We start from the raw sequence: 20,650 nt of genomic DNA on the forward strand, positions 1-20,650 counted from the left end.
CATATCATTACTTTAAGGGTTAGGATGAAACAAAAATATTTTAGGGACAAGGATTATACAAAAATACTTTAGGGACAAGGATGAAGCAAAAATACTTTAGAGACAATGATGAAATAAAAAGGTAAAACTTTAAAGACCAACGACGTAATTAAGTCAAGCGGGAACGACACTTTAGGGAAATAAATAAAAATTACTCCGTACTTACTTATATACGGGGATGTCAATCGTAAATGTGCATGAGTGGTATTCGGTCTGTTATAGGTGGTTGGCTCTTTGCTTGTGCAACAACTCCCACCTGATATGCCTTTTGAGTCCTTTTTGTCAATGTCTTTCGACTCTATCATTTAAGGCAACAAAAAGCGTCAATTTATTGGCGACTTGATTGCCGCTTAGGGCCTAGATTGAATCTCATGCATGCTTAAAACTCATGGATATTTGATTCTACCATTTTCCATGGCGTCTTGTTTTTATTTTTATTTTTATTTTTTTTATTTATATTTATATTTTTTTATTTTATTATTGTTTGACCGTAGGTCCTCACTGAAGCAATACTTCAGGGTAGAGAGATTACTTCCGTGAGGACCTCCGGCCAAAAAATAATAAAATAAAACAAAATAAATATAAATAAATAAATAAAATAAGATTAAAAAATAACAAGAGACCATGGAAATGGTAGAATAAAATTTTCATGAGTTTTTAAGTCTGTCTAGGATTCAATCTAGGCTTTAAGTGACAGTCAAATTGCCAATACATCGACGATTGCTATTGCCTCAAATAATAGAGCCGAAAGACATTTACAATAAGAACTCAAAAGGCATGTCAGGTGGGAGTTGTTGTGCAAGCAAAGAGCCAACCACCCGCAACAGACCAAATACCAATCATGCACCTTTACGGTTGACATCCTCGTATATAAGTAAGTATGGAGTAATTGTTATTTATTTCCCTAAAATATTGTTCTCGCTTGACTTAATTACGCCCTTGGTCCCTAAAGTATTTTTGTTTCATCCTTGTCCTTAAAGTATTTTTGTTTCATCCTAACCCTTAAAGTAATGATATGGTTTCATTTAGGTCCCCATAGTTAACTGCCGTTAACTCAATATGTTAAATGGGACCTAAATGAAACCATATCATAACTTTAAGGATTATGATGAAACAAAAATACTTTAGGGACAAGGATGAAAAAAAAGATAAAACTTTAGGGATCAAGGGCTTAATTAAGTCTATACAATATTTGAAACATTATGTACAATCTTATGACAAAACACTCTCATGACCATATGTACAATATTTAAACAAATTGTATAATCCTTTAAAGAACACCTCATAAATACATGTACAAACTTTGAAGCATATTGTACAACCTTCATATAATATTTGTATTTTAATTTTAAAAATTTCTAAAGGCAGCCGGCCGGAAGATGAGTCAAAACCTATGAATAGGGATGACAATGGGCGAGAAAAAACCCGTGACCCGCGGGTATCCGATCCGCGATGGGCGGGTAAAATAATCAAATCTTACTCGCGAGAACGGGTACGAGTAAAAAATTATACCCGCCGATGAGTCGCGTGTAACGACCCGACTTTTTCGACTTATAATTATGTTTTATACTTTCACGAAAATGCGTATTTGTGCGTACTGTGTTAGATTATATTCTGGGATCACTACTCATGTTAATTACTTTCGTTAATACCTTAAAACGTGCTATTAAGTGCTTAATCACTTAACTTGATCCTCGAATGATTTTATGACCGTTAGTGTCACTTGACGTTTAGAACGAGCTATGTACTTTGTACACGTTAAACTTTTGTCGTAATTGGAATATTATGACTACGTAAAACTAATTGTTATTTTCTAATGACAATTACTTGCCTTATTGGTTGCTTAATTACGCTTAGTAATTTACTAATGCACACTAGTTAGTCTTGTTGGACTTTTTACCTTAATGGACTTAGGCCCACCCTACTCTAGTTAATGGACCATTGAATTAGCCCAACTTTAATGGATTTATGATCCATTAAGATGTAGGACAAAAACTCATTAAGATGAGGCAACATACTAGCATTTTTGTTAACCATTACTACACTTGTTGCATGGGATCCCAACAACAAGCACCACTATTAGACCACCACCACGCAAAAAGCAAAAAGTTATCCCCCCTTGTCCCCCATGATGCCTACGGTTTGGAGACACCCACCACCACCTCCACCACTATAAATATCAAGCCTCATTCTTCATTTCACACTTGATTTCATTCTCATTTTACACGCACTTGCTCTCTAATTCTCCCTCTAGTCTTTCTCACACTAAAATTGTAAGTTCTTGAATTTTATTTCTTCTTCTTTTCCTTATTTAATTTCGACATCATCATCATCATCAAAGGATCAAGCTTTTTAGCTTTTTGATCTTGTTATATCTTGTAGATTCAAACTTTGGCTTGAATCCTTCAAGAACATGAAAGATTCAAGCTTTTTAGCTTTGAATCTTCATTACTTTGTTAGATCTAAGTTTTGAAGCTTAGGATCACTTTATTTTGTTAAAAGATCAAAACTTGTGTTTATGATCTTCATGTAACTTGTAGATCTAGCTTTTTGCTTTAAGGATCTTCATGAACATTAAAGATCCAAGCTTTCTAGATTAGAATTTCATTATTTTGTTTAGATCTAAGCTTTTTAAGTTTATGATCTTATTACTTTTACTAGATCTTAGCTTTCTAGCTTATGGTCTCCTTAATCTTGTAAAAAATCCAAGCTTTCTAGCTTAGGGTTTCTTAACACTTGAGATCTAAGTTATTATTGTAGATCTCACTTACTTGGAACCTTTTTATGATTTTTATGGTGATAAAAATCAAGTCTTCATCATCTCATATGATGAAGATGCATAAACTTGTGTTAAAAGGACAAATGTTGAAGCTTTATTGTGTTTACACAATAAAGAGACAACTTTGATGTTCAAAACTTATAGAAAGTTAGCTTTTACTTTTAGTTATGCGTTGATGGTTAAAACTTGGTCAAAGTGATGCTAAAACATCTAAGAGTTGTACACTTGAGGCTTATACGCATCAAGGATGAGAACCGTGATAAGCATCAAGCACCAAGAAACCCACCGGAGCACTTGTTTTCTGTTTTTCAGGGTCTTATCAGACTCCTAGGACTTCTTGAAAGTTGATTTTCAGATAGCTCGGTTTGAGTAGATTACTTTTTGTTTAAGATTCGCCTAAATCCGATATACGGTTTAGGATTTATAGCCTTCCGAAAATCACTATGCCTTTGTAACGACGTGCTGAAAAATTCTGACCTACTCGCGCTTGAACCGTCGCCACGGTCAAACAACATCGAGTTAGGATCTGAAAATTGGATAGCGGTAAGAAGACTCACATACGGAGCCTGGGCCACTGACCACGCGTCTTTTCAGTTTGTATAGAGGTCGTAACAGCTGATCGAAGTCAGCCATTTGTTTCGATCTCTATTCTTGTTGAAAACTAACTTTATCTTTTACGAATGATGATGATGATGATTGTGACAACCCGGAAATTTTTGACCAAATTTAAACTTTATCTTTAAATGATTTAACGTTTTCGACACGACAAGCAAAGTCTATGAAGTTGAATCTCAAAATTTTAGAACTGTTTCATATATACAATTACCTTTGACTACTCTCGACGATTCATGAACAATTATATGTATGTATATATATATATGTACAAGTAAAAACGACTTTCCTACAGTAAAACACTATTTGCTATAGTAAAAATGACTTTGCTACAGTAAAACACTATTTACTACAGTGAAACCGTATTTTGCTACAGTGCTACAGTGAAACACTATTTGCTACATTGAACACTATTTGCTACAGTAAAAGACTATTTTGCTACAGCAAACACTATTTGATGTCGACGAACTAGCAAACAAAAAGGGAAAAGGCGGCCATGCGATCGCATGGCAAAAACACTGAAAACTCATGCGATCGCATGAGGTACTGTAGCAGGCCACATACTATAAAAGCTCGATCTGGTCTCTAGTTTCTTTCCCAATTTATTCATCCGTATTATTATTTGTTATATTATTATTATTATTATTATTATTATTATTATTATTATTATTATTATTATTATTATTAAGATTAATATTATTATTATTAATCTTATTATAATATTATTATTAGTAGTATATATACATAAAATACTACGACGAGGTTATAAGCGTGTCACCTTCAAAATGGGTTTTTGAGCGGGATAGAGCTAAGGAAATTATGGGTTATTGCTGAAATGTCCCGTTCTTATTGATTAAAAACGTTCCATATTAATTGATTTCGTTGCGAGGTTTTGACCTCTATATGAGACGTTTTTCAAAGACTGCATTCATTTTTAAAACAAACCATAACCTTTATTTCATAGATAAAGGTTTTAAAAAGCTTTACGTAGATTATCAAATAATGATAATCTAAAATATTCTGTTTACACACGACCATTACATAATGTTTTACAATACAAATATGTTACAACAAAATAAGTTTCTTGAATGCAGTTTTTACACAATATCATATAAGCATGGACTCCAAATCTCGTCCTTATTTAAGTATGCGACAGCGGAAGCTCTTAATAATCACCTGAGAATAAACATGCTTAAAACGTCAACAAAAATGTTGGTGAGTTATAGGTTTAACCTATATATATCAAATCATAATAATAGACCACAAGATTTCATATTTCAATACACATCCCATACATAGAGATAAATATCATTCATATGGTGAACACCTGGTAACCGACATTAACAAGATGCATATATAAGAATATCCCCATCATTCCGGGACACCCTTCGGATATGATATAAATTTCGAAGTACTAAAGCATCCGGTTCTTTGGATGGGGTTTGTTAGGCCCAATAGATCTATCTTTAGGATTCGCGTCAATTAGGGTGTCTGTTCCCTAATTCTTAGATTACCAGACTTAATAAAAAGGGGCATATTCGATTTCGATAATTCACCCATAGAATGTAGTTTCACGTACTTGTGTCTATTTTGTAAATCATTTATAAAACCTGCATGTATTCTCATCCCAAAAATATTAGATTTTAAAAGTGGGACTATAACTCACTTTCACAGATTTTTACTTCGTCGGGAAGTAAGACTTGGCCACTGGTTGATTCACGAACCTATAACAATATATACATATATATCAAAGTATGTTCAAAATATATTTACAACACTTTTAATATATTTTGATGTTTTAAGTTTATTAAGTCAGCTGTCCTCGTTAGTAACCTACAACTAGTTGTCCACAGTTAGATGTACAGAAATAAATTGATAAATATTATCTTGAATCAATCCACGACCCAGTGTATACGTATCTCAGTATTGATCACAACTCAAACTATATATATTTTGGAATCAACCTCAACCCTGTATAGCTAACTCCAACATTCACATATAGAGTGTCTATGGTTATTCCGAAATATATATAGATGTGTCGACATGATAGGTCGAAACATTGTATACGTGTCTATGGTATCTCAATATTACATAATATACAATAAAAGTTGATTAAGTTATGGTTGGAATAGATTTGTTACCAATTTTCACGTAGCTAAAATGAGAAAAATTATCCAATCTTGTTTTACCCATAACTTCTTCATTTTAAATCCGTTTTGAGTGAATCAAATTGCTATGGTTTCATATTGAAACTCTATTTTATGAATCTAAACAGAAAAGTATAGGTTTATAGTCAGAAAAATAAGTTACAAGTCGTTTTTGTAAAGGTAGTCATTTCAGTCGAAAGAACGACGTCTAGATGACCATTTTAGAAAACATACTTTCACTTTGAGTTTAACCATAATTTTTGGATATAGTTTCATGTTCATAATAAAAATAATTTTCTCATAATAACAACTTTAAAATCAAAGTTTATCATAGTTTTTAATTAACTAACCCAAAACAGCCCGCGGTGTTACTACGACGGCGTAAATCCGATTTTACGGTGTTTTTCGTGTTTCCAGGTTTTAAATCATTAAGTTAACATATCATATAGATATAGAACATGTGTGTAGTTAATTTTAAAAGTCAAGTTAGAAGGATTAACTTTTGTTTGCGAACAAGTTTAGAATTAACTAAACTATGTTCTAGTGATTACGAGTTTAAATCTTCGAATAAGATAGCTTTATATGTATGAATTGAATGATGTTATGAACATCATTACTACCTTAAGTTCCTTGGATAAACCTACTGGAAAAGAGAAAAATGGATCTAGCTTCAACGGATCCTTGGATGGCTCGAAGTTCTTGAAGCAGAATCATGACAAGAAAACAAGTTCAAGTAAGATCATCACTTGAAATAAGATTGTTATAGTTATAGAAATTGAACCAAAGTTTGAATATGATTATTACCTTGTATTAGAATGATAACCTACTGTAAGAAACAAAGATTTCTTGAGGTTGGATGATCACCTTACAAGATTGGAAGTGAGCTAGCAAACTTGAAAGTATTCTTGATTTTATGTAACTAGAACTTGTAAAATATATGAAGAACACTTAGAACTTGAAGATAGAACTTGAGAGAGATCAATTAGATGAAGAAAATTGAAGAATGAAAGTGTTTGTAGGTGTTTTTGGTCGTTGGTGTATGGATTAGATATAAAGGATATGTAATTTTGTTTTCATGTAAATAAGTCATGAATGATTACTCATATTTTTGTAATTTTATGAGATATTTCATGCTAGTTGCCAAATGATGGTTCCCACATGTGTTAGGTGACTCACATGGGCTGCTAAGAGCTGATCATTGGAGTGTATATACCAATAGTACATACATCTAAAAGCTGTGTATTGTACGAGTACGAATACGGGTGCATACGAGTAGAATTGTTGATGAAACTGAACGAGGATGTAATTGTAAGCATTTTTGTTAAGTAGAAGTATTTTGATAAGTGTCTTGAAGTCTTTCAAAAGTGTATGAATACATATTAAAACACTACATGTATATACATTTTAACTGAGTCGTTAAGTCATCGTTAGTCGTTACATGTAAATGTTGTTTTGAAACCTTTAGGTTAATGATCTTGTTGAATGTTGTTAACCCATTGTTTATTATAACAAATGAGATGTTAAATTGTTATATTATCATGATATTATGATATATATAATATATCTCAGTATGATGTATATACAGTTAAATGTCGTTACAACGATAATCGTTACATATATGTCTCGTTTCGAAATCATTAAGTTAGTAGTCTTATTTTTACATATGTATTTCATTGTTAATACACTTAATAATATATTTACTTATAATTTAACATAATTAACCAAGTGTATCAATATCTTAATATGATTCATATGTACCTAGTAAGACGTTGTTATAACGATAATCGTTATATATATCGTTTTCGAGTTTCTTAAATTAATAGTCTCATTTTTATGTATATAACTCATTCTTAAAATACCTAATGAGATACATACTTATAATAAAAACATGTTAACTATATATATAACCATATATATGTCATCGTATAGTTTTTACAAGTTTTAACGTTCGTGAATCACCGGTCAACTTGGGTGGTCAATTGTCTATATGAAACATATTTCAATTAATCAAGTCTTAAAAAGTTTGATTGCTTAACATGTTGGAAACATTTAATCATGTAAATATCAATCTCAATTAATATATATAAACATGGAAAAGTTCGGGTCACTACAGTACCTACCCGTTAAATAAATTTCGTCCCGAAATTTTAAGCTGTTGAAGGTGTTGACGAATCTTCTGGAAATAGATGCGGGTATTTCTTCTTCATCTGATCTTCATGCTCCCAGGTGAACTCGGGTCCTCTACGAGCATTCCATCGAACCTTAACAATTGGTATCTTGTTTTGCTTAAGTCTTTTAACGTCACGATCCATTATTTCGACGGGTTCTTCGATGAATTGAAGTTTTTCGTTGATTTGGATTTCATCTAACGGAATAGTGAGATCTTCTTTAGCAAAACATTTCTTCAAATTCGAGACGTGGAAAGTGTTATGTACAGCCACGAGTTGTTGAGGTAACTCAAGTCGGTAAGCTACTGGTCCGACACGATCAATAATCTTGAATGGTCCAATATACCTTGGATTTAATTTCCCTCGTTTACCAAATCGAACAACGCCTTTCCAAGGTGCAACTTTAAGCATGACCATCTCTCCAATTTCAAATTCTATATCTTTTCTTTTAATGTCAGCGTAGCTCTTTTGTCGACTTTGGGCAGTTTTTAACCGTTGTTGAATTTGGATGATCTTCTCGGTAGTTTCTTGTATAATCTCTGGACCCGTAATCTGTCTATCCCCCACTTCACTCCAACAAATCGGAGACCTGCACTTTCTACCATAAAGTGCTTCAAACGGCGCCATCTCAATGCTTGAATGGTAGCTGTTGTTGTAGGAAAATTCTGCTAACGGTAGATGTCGATCCCAACTGTTTCCGAAATCAATAACACATGCTCGTAGCATGTCTTCAAGCATTTGTATCGTCCTTTCGCTCTGCCCATCAGTTTGTGGATGATAGGCAGTACTCATGTCTAGACGAGTTCCTAATGCTTGCTGTAATGTCTGCCAGAATCTTGAAATAAATCTGCCATCCCTATCAGAGATAATAGAGATTGGTATTCCATGTCTGGATACGACTTCCTTCAAATACAGTCGTGCTAATTTCTCCATCTTGTCATCTTCTCTTATTGGCAGGAAGTGTGCTGATTTGGTGAGACGATCAACTATTACCCAAATAGTATCAAAACCACTTGCAGTCCTTGGCAATTTAGTGATGAAATCCATGGTAATGTTTTCCCATTTCCATTCTGGGATTTCGGGTTGTTGAAGTATACCTGATGGTTTCTGATGCTCAGCTTTGACCTTAGAACACGTCAAACATTCTCCTACGTATTTAGCAACATCGGCTTTCATACCCGGCCACCAAAAATATTTCCTGAGATCCTTGTACATCTTCCCCGTTCCAGGATGTATTGAGTATCTGGTTTTATGAGCTTCTCTAAGTACCATTTCTCTCATATCTCCAAATTTTGGTACCCAAATCCTTTCATCCCTATACCGGGTTCCGTCTTCCCGAATATTAAGATGCTTCTCCAATCCTTTGGGTATTTCATCCTTTAAATTTCCCTCTTTTAAAACTCCTTGTTGCGCCTCCTTTATTTGAGTAGTAAGGTTATTATGAATCATTATATTCATAGATTTTACTCGAATGGGTTCTCTGTCCTTCCTGCTCAAGGCATCGGCTACCACATTTGCCTTCCCCGGGTGGTAACGAATCTCAAAGTCGTAATCATTCAACAATTCAATCCACCTACGCTGCCTCATATTCAGTTGTTTCTGATTAAATATGTGTTGAAGACTTTTGTGGTCGGTATATATAATACTTTTGACCCCATATAAGTAGTGCCTCCAAGTCTTTAATGCAAAAACAACTGCGCCTAATTCCAAATCATGCGTCGTATAATTTTGTTCGTGAATCTTCAATTGTCTAGACGCATAAGCAATCACCTTCATTCGTTGCATTAATACACAACCGAGACCTTGCTTTGATGCGTCACAATAAATCACAAAATCATCATTCCCTTCAGGCAATGACAATATAGGTGCCGTAGTTAGCTTTTTCTTCAATAACTGAAACGCTTTCTCTTGTTCATCATTCCATTCAAATTTCTTCCCTTTATGCGTTAATGCAGTCAAGGGTTTTGCTATTCTGGAAAAGTCTTGGATGAACCTTCTGTAGTAACCAGCTAGTCCTAAAAACTGGCGTATGTGTTTCGGAGTTTTCGGGGTTTCCCACTTTTCAACAGTTTCTATCTTTGCCGGATCCACCTTAATACCTTCTTTGTTCACTATGTGACCGAGGAATTGAACTTCTTCCAACCAAAATGCACACTTTGAAAACTTAGCGTACAATTCTTCCTTCCTCAATACTTCTAACACCTTTCTCAAATGTTCACCGTGTTCTTGGTCATTCTTTGAGTAAATAAGTATGTCATCAATGAAAACAATGACAAACTTGTCAAGGTATGGTCCACACACTCGGTTCATAAGGTCCATGAACACAGCTGGTGCATTAGTTAAACCAAACGGCATGACCATAAACTCGTAATGACCGTAACGTGTTCTGAAAGCAGTCTTTGGAATATCATCTTCTTTCACCCGCATTTGATGATACCCGGAACGTAAGTCAATCTTTGAATAAACAGACGAGCCTTGTAGTTGATCAAATAAGTCGTCGATTCTCGGTAGTGGGTAGCGGTTCTTGATGGTAAGTTTGTTCAACTCTCGGTAGTCGATACACAACCTGAATGTACCATCTTTCTTCTTGACAAACAAAACAGGAGCTCCCCACGGTGATGTGCTTGGTCGAATGAAACCACGCTCTAAAAGTTCTTGTAATTGGCTTTGAAGTTCTTTCATTTCGCTGGGTGCGAGTCTGTAAGGAGCACGAGCTATTGGTGCAGCTCCTGGTACAAGATCTATTTGAAATTCAACGGATCGATGTGAGGGTAATCCCGGTAATTCTTTCGGAAATACATCGGGAAATTCTTTTGCAATGGGAACATCATTGATGCTCTTTTCTTCAGTTTGTACTTTCTCGACGTGTGCTAGAACAGCATAGCAACCTTTTCTTATTAGTTTTTGTGCCTTCAAATTACTAATAAGATGTAGCTTCGTGTTGCCCTTTTCTCCGTACACCATTAAGGGTTTTCCTTTTTCTCGTATAATGCGAATTGCATTTTTGTAACAGACGATCTCTGCTTTCACTTCTTTCAACCAGTCCATACCGATTATCACATCAAAACTCCCTAACTCTACTGGTATCAAATCAATCTTAAATGTTTCGCTAACCAGTTTAATTTCTCGATTCCGACATATATTATCTGCTGAAATTAATTTACCATTTGCTAATTCGAGTAAAAATTTACTATCCAAAGGCGTCAATGGACAACTTAATTTAGCACAAAAATCTCTACTCATATAGCTTCTATCCGCACCCGAATCAAATAAAACGTAAGCAGATTTATTGTCAATAAGAAACGTACCCGTAACAAGCTCCGGGTCTTCCTGTGCCTCTGCCGCATTAATATTGAAAACTCTTCCGCGGCCTTGTCCATTCGTGTTCTCCTGGTTCGGGCAATTTCTAATAATGTGGCCCGGTTTTCCACATTTATAACAAACTACATTGGCATAACTTGCTCCGACACTACTTGCTCCGCCATTACTCGTTCCGACACCATTTGTTCCTTTTGTTCTATTAACCCCTAGTCCGTAGACCTCACACTTCGCCGCGCTATGACCATTTCTTTTACACTTGTTGCAAAATTTGGTGCAGAACCCCGAGTGATACTTTTCACACCTTTGGCATAGCTGCTTCTGATTGTTGTTGTTGTTGCGGTTATTATTGTTATTGGGATGATTGTTGTAGTTGATGTTGTTGTTGTTGTTGTTGTTGGGCCGTTTGTTGTAGTTGCGATTGATGTTGCGATTGTTGGGATAATTGTTGCGATTATTGTTGTAATTGCTATTGTTGTTGTATTGGTGATTCTTATCACCGTTTTCCTCCCACTTTCTTTTGACTTGCTTCACATTGGCCTCTTCAGCAGTCTGTTCTTTAATTCTTTCTTCAATCTGGTTCACTAGTTTGTGAGCCATTCTACATGCCTGTTGTATAGAGGCGGGCTCGTGTGAACTTATATCTTCTTGGATTCTTTCCGGTAATCCTTTCACAAATGCGTCGATCTTCTCTTCCTCATCTTCGAATGCTCCCGGACACAATAGGCACAATTCTGTGAATCGTCTTTCGTACGTGGTAATATCAAATCCTTGGGTTCGTAACCCTCTAAGTTCTGTCTTGAGCTTATTGACCTCGGTTCTGGGACGGTACTTCTCGGTCATCAAGTGCTTGAATGCTGACCACGGTAGTGCGTACGCATCGTCTTGTCCCACTTGTTCTAGATAGGTATTCCACCATGTTAACGCATAACCTGTGAAGGTATGCGTAGCGTACTTCACTTTGTCCTCTTCAGTACACTTACTTATGGCAAACACCAATTCGACCTTCTCGGTCCACCGTTTCAATCCGATCGGTCATTCGGTTCCATCAAATTCCAAAGGTTTGCAGGCAGTGAATTCTTTGTAGGTGCATCCTACACGATTTCCTGTACTGCTAGATCCAAGGTTATTGTTGGTATGTAGCGCAGCCTGTACTGCGGCTATGTTTGAAGCTAGAAAAGTACGGAATTCCTCTTCATTCATATTCACGGTGTGTCGAGTAATCGGTGCCATTTCCTTCAAAATAGTCAAATGGAACAAGTTAATCATACAGAATATTAAGAGTAGTTAATAGTATTTCGTAGCATAATATGAACTCATTTATAAAAGCTTTTTCTTCATATTAGCGTTTTATAAGTTTAAATTCGGGTAGTACCTACCCGTTAAGTTCATACTTAGTAGCTAATATACAATTCAACTACTACAATTCTATATGAAAAACTGATTATAATAATATTTCGCGTTCAAACTTTTATACAATATTTTACAAACTTACAATACCGCTTATTTTACATAAAGCATGAAATATAGCACACAATAACTTTGATACAAGATAGTTGTGAAGATAATTCTAGCTAGTACACAAGTCGTTCAGCAAAGGCAATAAAGACACGTAATTCATACGTCCAGAAACAAGTCATGCATTCTGGTTTTACTAGGACTACTTCCCATCCTTGGTCTTGTGAAACATAACCGTTATGGCCGTTGATAAGACAGCGTGTTGTAACGTCGTCAAAGGGACGAGGGTTACGTAATGTCCAACAGTCCCGTAATAATCTAAAAACCTCATTTCTTACCCCAATTACCGACTTCGTCACTTGTGGAAACGTTTTGTTTAATAGTTGTAGCCCGATGTTCTTGTTCTCACTTTGGTGAGAAGCGAACATTACTAATCCGTAAGCATAACATGCTTCTTTATGTTGCATGTTAGCCGCTTTTTCTAAATCACGAAGTCCAATATTCGGATATATTGAGTCAAAATAATTTCTTAACCCGTTGCGTAAAATAGCATTTGGGTTCCCCGCAATATATGCGTCAAAGTAAACACATCGTAACTTATGGGTTTCCCAATGTGATATCCCCCATCTTTCAAATGAAAGTCTCTTATAAACCAAGACATTCTTGGAACGTTCTTCGAATGTCTTACAAACTGATCTCGCCTTAAATAGTTGTGCCGAGGAATTTTGGCCGACTCTAGACAAGATTTCATCAATCATGTCTCCGGGTAGGTCTCTTAAAATATTGGGTTGTCTATCCATTTTGTGTTTTTAAACTGTAAAATAGACAAGAGTTAGATTCATAAAAAAAATACTTATTAATACAAGCAATTTTTACATATATCATAAAGCATAAGAACACTATATTACATATATTACACCACACGAATACAACTATCTTATTCCGACTCGCTCGTTTCTTCTTCTTCAGTTTTGGTTCGTTTTGCCAAGTTTCTAGGGATATATGATGTTCCCCTAATACGAGCCGTCGTTGTCCACATTGGTTTAGAAAAACCTGGTGGTTTAGAGGTTCCCGGGTCATTGTTACAACTTAAGGACTTCGGGGGTTGACGATACATATAAAGTTCATCGGGGTTGGAATTAGATTTCTCTATTTTTATGCCCTTTCCCTTATTATTTTCTTTTGCCTTTTTAAATTCAGTTGGGGTAATTTCTATAACATCATTGGAATTCTCGTCGGAATTCGATTCATCGGAGAATTGGTAATCCTCCCAATATTTTGCTTCTGTGGCGGAAACACCATTGACCATAATTAACCTTGGTCGGTTGGTTGAGGATTCTCTTTTACTTAACCGTTTTATTATTTCCCCCACCGGTTCCGATTCTTCTTCCGGTTCCGATTCTTCTTCCGGTTCCGACTCTTCTTCCGGTTCCTCTTCGGAAACTTGTGAATCAGTCCACGAATCATTCCAATTTACATTTGACTCTTCATTATTATTAGGTGAGTCAATGGGACTTGTTCTAGAGGTAGACATCTATCACATAATATCAAACACGTTAAGAGATTAATATATCACATAATATTCATATGTTAAAAATATATAGTTTCCAACAAAAATGTTAAGCAATCATTTTTAAAGAAAACACGGTGGAAGTCCAGACTCACTAATGCATCCTAACAAACTCGATAAGACACACTAATGCAAATTTTCTGGTTCTCTAAGACCAACGCTCGGATACCAACTGAAATGTCCCGTTCTTATTGATTAAAAACGTTCCATATTAATTGATTTCGTTGCGAGGTTTTGACCTCTATATGAGACGTTTTTCAAAGACTGCATTCATTTTTAAAACAAACCATAACCTTTATTTCATAGATAAAGGTTTTAAAAAGCTTTACGTAGATTATCAAATAATGATAATCTAAAATATCCTGTTTACACACGACCATTACATAATGTTTTACAATACAAATATGTTACAACAAAATAAGTTTCTTGAATGCAGTTTTTACACAATATCATATAAGCATGGACTCCAAATCTCGTCCTTATTTAAGTATGCAACAGCGGAAGCTCTTAATAATCACCTGATAATAAACATGCTTAAAACGTCAACAAAAATGTTGGTGAGTTATAGGTTTAACCTATATATATCAAATCATAATAATAGACCACAAGATTTCATATTTCAATACACATCCCATACATAGAGATAAAAATCATTCATATGGTGAACACCTGGTAACCGACATTAACAAGATGCATATATAAGAATATCCCCATCATTCTGGGACACCCTTCGGATATGATATAAATTTCGAAGTACTAAAGCATCCGGTTCTTTGGATGGGGTTTGTTAGGCCCAATAGATCTATCTTTAGGATTCGCGTCAATTAGGGTGTCTGTTCCTTAATTCTTAGATTACCAGACTTAATAAAAAGGGGCATATTCGATTTCGATAATTCACCCATAGAATGTAGTTTCACGTACTTGTGTCTATTTTGTAAATCATTTATAAAACCTGCATGTATTCTCATCCCAAAAATATTAGATTTTAAAAGTGGGACTATAACTCACTTTCACAGATTTTTACTTCGTCGGGAAGTAAGACTTGGCCACTGGTTGATTCACGAACCTATAACAATATATACATATATATCAAAGTATGTTCAAAATATATTTACAACACTTTTAATATATTTTGATGTTTTAAGTTTATTAAGTCAGCTGTCCTCGTTAGTAACCTACAACTAGTTGTCCACAGTTAGATGTACAGAAATAAATTGATAAATATTATCTTGAATCAATCCACGACCCAGTGTATACGTATCTCAGTATTGATCACAACTCAAACTATATATATTTTGGAATCAACCTCAACCCTGTATAGCTAACTCCAACATTCACATATAGAGTGTCTATGGTTGTTCCAAAATATATATAGATGTGTCGACATGATAGGTCGAAACATTGTATACGTGTCTATGGTATCTCAAGATTACATAATATACAATACAAGTTGATTAAGTTATGGTTGGAATAGATTTGTTACCAATTTTCACGTAGCTAAAATGAGAAAAATTATCCAATCTTGTTTTACCCATAACTTCTTCATTTTAAATCCGTTTTGAGTGAATCAAATTGCTATGGTTTCATATTGAACTCTATTTTATGAATCTAAACAGAAAAGTATAGGTTTATAGTCGGAAAAATAAGTTACAAGTCGTTTTTGTAAAGGTAGTCATTTCAGTCGAAAGAACGACGTCTAGATGACCATTTTAGAAAACATACTTCCACTTTGAGTTTAACCATAATTTTTGGATATAGTTTCATGTTCATAATAAAAATCATTTTCTCAGAATAACAACTTTAAAATCAAAGTTTATCATAGTTTTTAATTAACTAACCCAAAACAGCCCGCGGTGTTACTACGACGGCGTAAATCCGGTTTTACGGTGTTTTTCGTGTTTCCAGGTTTTAAATCATTAAGTTAGCATATCATATAGATATAGAACATGTGTGTAGTTAATTTTAAAAGTCAAGTTAGAAGGATTAACTTTTGTTTGCGAACAAGTTTAGAATTAACTAAACTATGTTCTAGTGATTACGAGTTTAAATCTTCGAATAAGATAGCTTTATATGTATGAATCGAATGATGTTATGAACATCATTACTACCTTAAGTTCCTTGAATAAACCTACTGGAAAAGATAAAAATGGATCTAGCTTCAACGGATCCTTGGATGGCTCGAAGTTCTTGAAGCAGAATCATGACACGAAAACAAGTTCAAGTAAGATCATCACTTGAAATAAGATTGTTATAGTTATAGAAATTGAACCAAAGTTTGAATATGATTATTACCTTGTATTAGAATGATAACCTACTGTAAGAAACAAAGATTTCTTGAGGTTGTATGATCACCTTACAAGATTGGAAGTGAGCTAGCAAACTTGAAAGTATTCTTGATTTTATGTAACTAGAACTTGTAAAATATATGAAGAACACTTAGAACTTGAAGATAGAACTTGAGAGAGATCAATTAGATAAAGAAAATTGAAGAATGAAAGTGTTTGTAGGTGTTTTTGGTCGTTGGTGTATGGATTAGATATAAAGGATATGTAATTTTGTTTTCATGTAAATAAGTCATGAATGATTACTCATATTTTTGTAATTTTATGAGATATTTCATGCTAGTTGCCAAATGATGGTTCCTACATGTGTTAGGTGACTCATATGGGCTGCTAAGAGCTGATCATTAGAGTGTATATACCAATAGTACATACATCTAAAAGCTGTGTATTGTACGAGTACGAATACGGGTGCATACGAGTAGAATTGTTGATGAAACTGAACGAGGATGTAATTGTAAGCATTTTTGTTAAGTAGAAGTATTTTGATAAGTGTCTTGAAGTCTTTCAAAAGTGTATGAATACATATTAAAACACTACATGTATATACATTTTAACTGAGTCGTTAAGTCATCGTTAGTCGTTACATGTAAATGTTGTTTTGAAACCTTTAGGTTAATGATCTTGTTGAATGTTGTTAACCCATTGTTTATTATAACAAATGAGATGTTAAATTGTTATATTATCATGATATTATGATATATAATATATCTCAGTATGATGTATATACAGTTAAATGTCGTTACAACGATAATCGTTACATATATGTCTCGTTTCGAAATCATTAAGTTAGTAGTCTTATTTTTACATATGTATTTCATTGTTAATACACTTAATAATATATTTACTTATCATTTAAAATAATTAACCAAGTGTATCAATATCTTAATATGATTCATATGTACCTAGTAAGACGTTGTTATAACGATAATCGTTATATATATCGTTTTCGAGTTTCTTAAATTAATAGTCTCATTTTTATGTATATAACTCATTGTTAAAATACCTAATGAGATACATACTTATAATAAAAACATGTTAACTATATATATAACCATATATATGTCATCGTATATTTTTTACAAGTTTTAACGTTCGTGAATCACCGGTCAACTTGGGTGGTCAATTGTCTATATGAAACATATTTCAATTAATCAAGTCTTAACAAGTTTGATTGCTTAACATGTTGGAAACATTTAATCATGTAAATATCAATCTCAATTAATATATATAAACATGGAAAAGTTCGGGTAACTACAATTGCCAAGGAGGTTATGGGTAATGTTCGAGGGTATATTTGTGAATCAAATCTAGTGTTTATCATCTCTGTTGTGTCTACGTACTTTCCTACAATATTGAATCTCAATATTGATACGTTGAGATCTACGGTTATTTGGTAATCCGAGTTTCGATCACATTTTGGTGAACGACTTTATATACTGCTAAGGTGAGTTTCATTTGCTCCCTTTTTAATTGCTTTTGCAATCTATGTTTTTGGGCTGAGAATACATGCAATTTATTTTAAACGCTATGGATACAAGTACATACTAAATTCTACACTGAGTTTGAACCAAAAATCCCTTAGCTTTGGTAACTAGTAACTGCCAGTTATAAGAACTGGTGGGCGCGAGTAGTAGTATATGGATCCATAGGGCTTGATATCCCCGTCCGAGCTAGAGCGCTAGCCTTTTAACGGACGTATGCTATTTGAGAAGCGTACACGTTGGTTTGTGTGTATTATTAAGATGATTATACAAAGGGTATAAAATATATATACGTTAAGTTTAGTTACCAGGGTGCTCAATTTCGTAGAATATTTTGATAAACGTTTCTGGATGAAACAACTGAAATCTTGTGATCCACCTTTATATACAGATTATGCGCAACATTAAAACTATGAACTCACCAACCTTTGTATTGACACTTGTTAGCATGTTTATTCTCAGGTTCCCTAGAAGTGTTCCGCTGTTTGCTTATATGTTAGACAAGCTATGTGCAAGGAGTCATACATGGCATATTTTTCAAGGAAACGTTGTATTCACCAAATCATTACCATGTATCTTATTTTGACTGCATTGTCAACGGAAGTATTATTGTAAACTATTATATTACGGTGATTGTCTATATGTAAAAATCATCAGATGTCGAAAACCTTTGATTTAAATATGCATTTATGGTGTGCCTTTTCAAAAGAATTCAATGTTTACAAAACGTATCATATAGAGGTCAAATACCTCGCAATGAAATCGATGAATGACGTGTTCGTCCAAGTGGATTTAGAGCGATCGTCACAGTTGGTATCAGAGCGTTGGTCCTAGCGAACCAGGTCTTGCATGAGTGTGTCTAACTGATAGTTGTTAGGATGCATTAGTAAGTCTGAACTTCGACCGTGTCTGCATGTCAAAAGTTTTACTTATCATTTCTTGTCGGAAATTACATGCTTATCATTCTTAAGTCTAGACACATTTTCCTGCATTTATTGCATAAATAGTGTATAGACAAAAATTCATATCTTAGCGTATCTGTTACTGTAAACTTTTCCTGATATCTTCCGAAAATTTCTCCATGATTTATGGAATTTGGTATTATATATACATATGTAAATTATGTATTGAAGAATACCAAACTAAATTCTATAATCTAATTCATATCAAAAATCATCTCCCTAATTATACAAGATGGATCCCGTATCTAGTTCAAATTCCTTAAATTCCGACAGCAATTCCGATATGGATATTCACCTTAACTCCGAAGACAGTGTAACCGGAATGGATCAACCAATTAGCCATCATCTATTCTGGATGAATTGTGGATGGGTTCGTAGCTTACTTAGTCATTGGAGACAAGAAGAAGGAGATCCCTTCCATCCACCACATTGCCCTCTTGGCAAAAAACCTGAAGCATTTACCGGTGAACCTGTTCGTAATATCATTTTCTCTCTCATTTCTAGAGTATCTAGTCATGATTATATACTATCTCACATTCTAAATCTTATTCGTCCGCTCGTCCGAACCACCGATCATCCCGGTATAATAGAAGAAGTCAACGAGCTTTGCACTCGGGTAGTGGCTTTGGAGAATATGGTGCGAAGGTTACAAACACCAGCAGCAGCACCAGCAGCATAACCAGTACCACCATCATCAACAACAACAGTACCATTACCACCACCAACAACCACATCCGCATCCCACACCTCAATATCACATCTAAAAATTGTACTTCGGATATCAACATCATACGCACCGTAGATACCAAGGAGTGCCAACAACAATAAATGATGAAGTACTGATTCATAACTTCGTCGAAGAAATATTCTACGGTGATTATGTAATCTCTAAAATCTTAGAGATTATTTATCCCAGATCTAACCGTAAATCAGATAAATAGAAGGAAGGATAGAAACCCTGACAAGAATGATGCGTAAGGTACAAGCTAAACTTGTTTTACCAACAGCATCAATAGTACCCTTAGCCTCACCAGTACAGTTAGTGCTGTCAACATCATTAGAATCATCAGCACCTCTAACATCACAAGCTCTGCCAGTTCAAGAAAGCACCGTGGATATTATTACAAGTCAACAACGCGTATATTTGTATCAACGAGTTATGAAATATTAACTCATTCCCTCTGAAGAATTTATATGTATATCTTATATATATTTTAAAACCATCATAAATCTTTTAGTACTAAGCTATTAAGTATGAATTGAAAAAGGGTAAATACTACTCGGTTAAATTCATATTACTAATATGCTATGATGTACATCCTTCGTTAACAACTTAACCTTCGTTAACTACAATCTCTGTTTCAATCCAAAGAATTCTATTTCATAATAAACCAAGTGTATTAATCAATTACATAATTGATTTTACATTTTCAATTTCAATATACTCGAAACTTTTCAGAAAACATCATCTGTGCCTTGTAAGCTTCACAAAAATTCCACGAGCACCAACATCCTTCACCGAGGAATATCAATAAGAATAAATAATGAAGTATCGATTACATTAGCGAAATACTCCGCAAAGATTATGTAATCTTTAATGTTTTAGAGATTAATCATTTCTAAGTTAAGCCGAAAATTAAATGAGCTTAATATGATATTAACTCATTAAATCTGTGTTACAGCTGAAGAAAATATACATACATATATTTTCATAAAGACGGTAATAAAAATTCTTTTGTACAAAGTATTAATTGTGAAATCTTTAACGGGTAGG

The sequence above is a fragment of the Rutidosis leptorrhynchoides genome, chromosome 7, assembly GCF_046630445.1.
Source record: "Rutidosis leptorrhynchoides isolate AG116_Rl617_1_P2 chromosome 7, CSIRO_AGI_Rlap_v1, whole genome shotgun sequence".
In the NCBI taxonomy this organism is placed as follows: domain Eukaryota; kingdom Viridiplantae; phylum Streptophyta; class Magnoliopsida; order Asterales; family Asteraceae; genus Rutidosis; species Rutidosis leptorrhynchoides.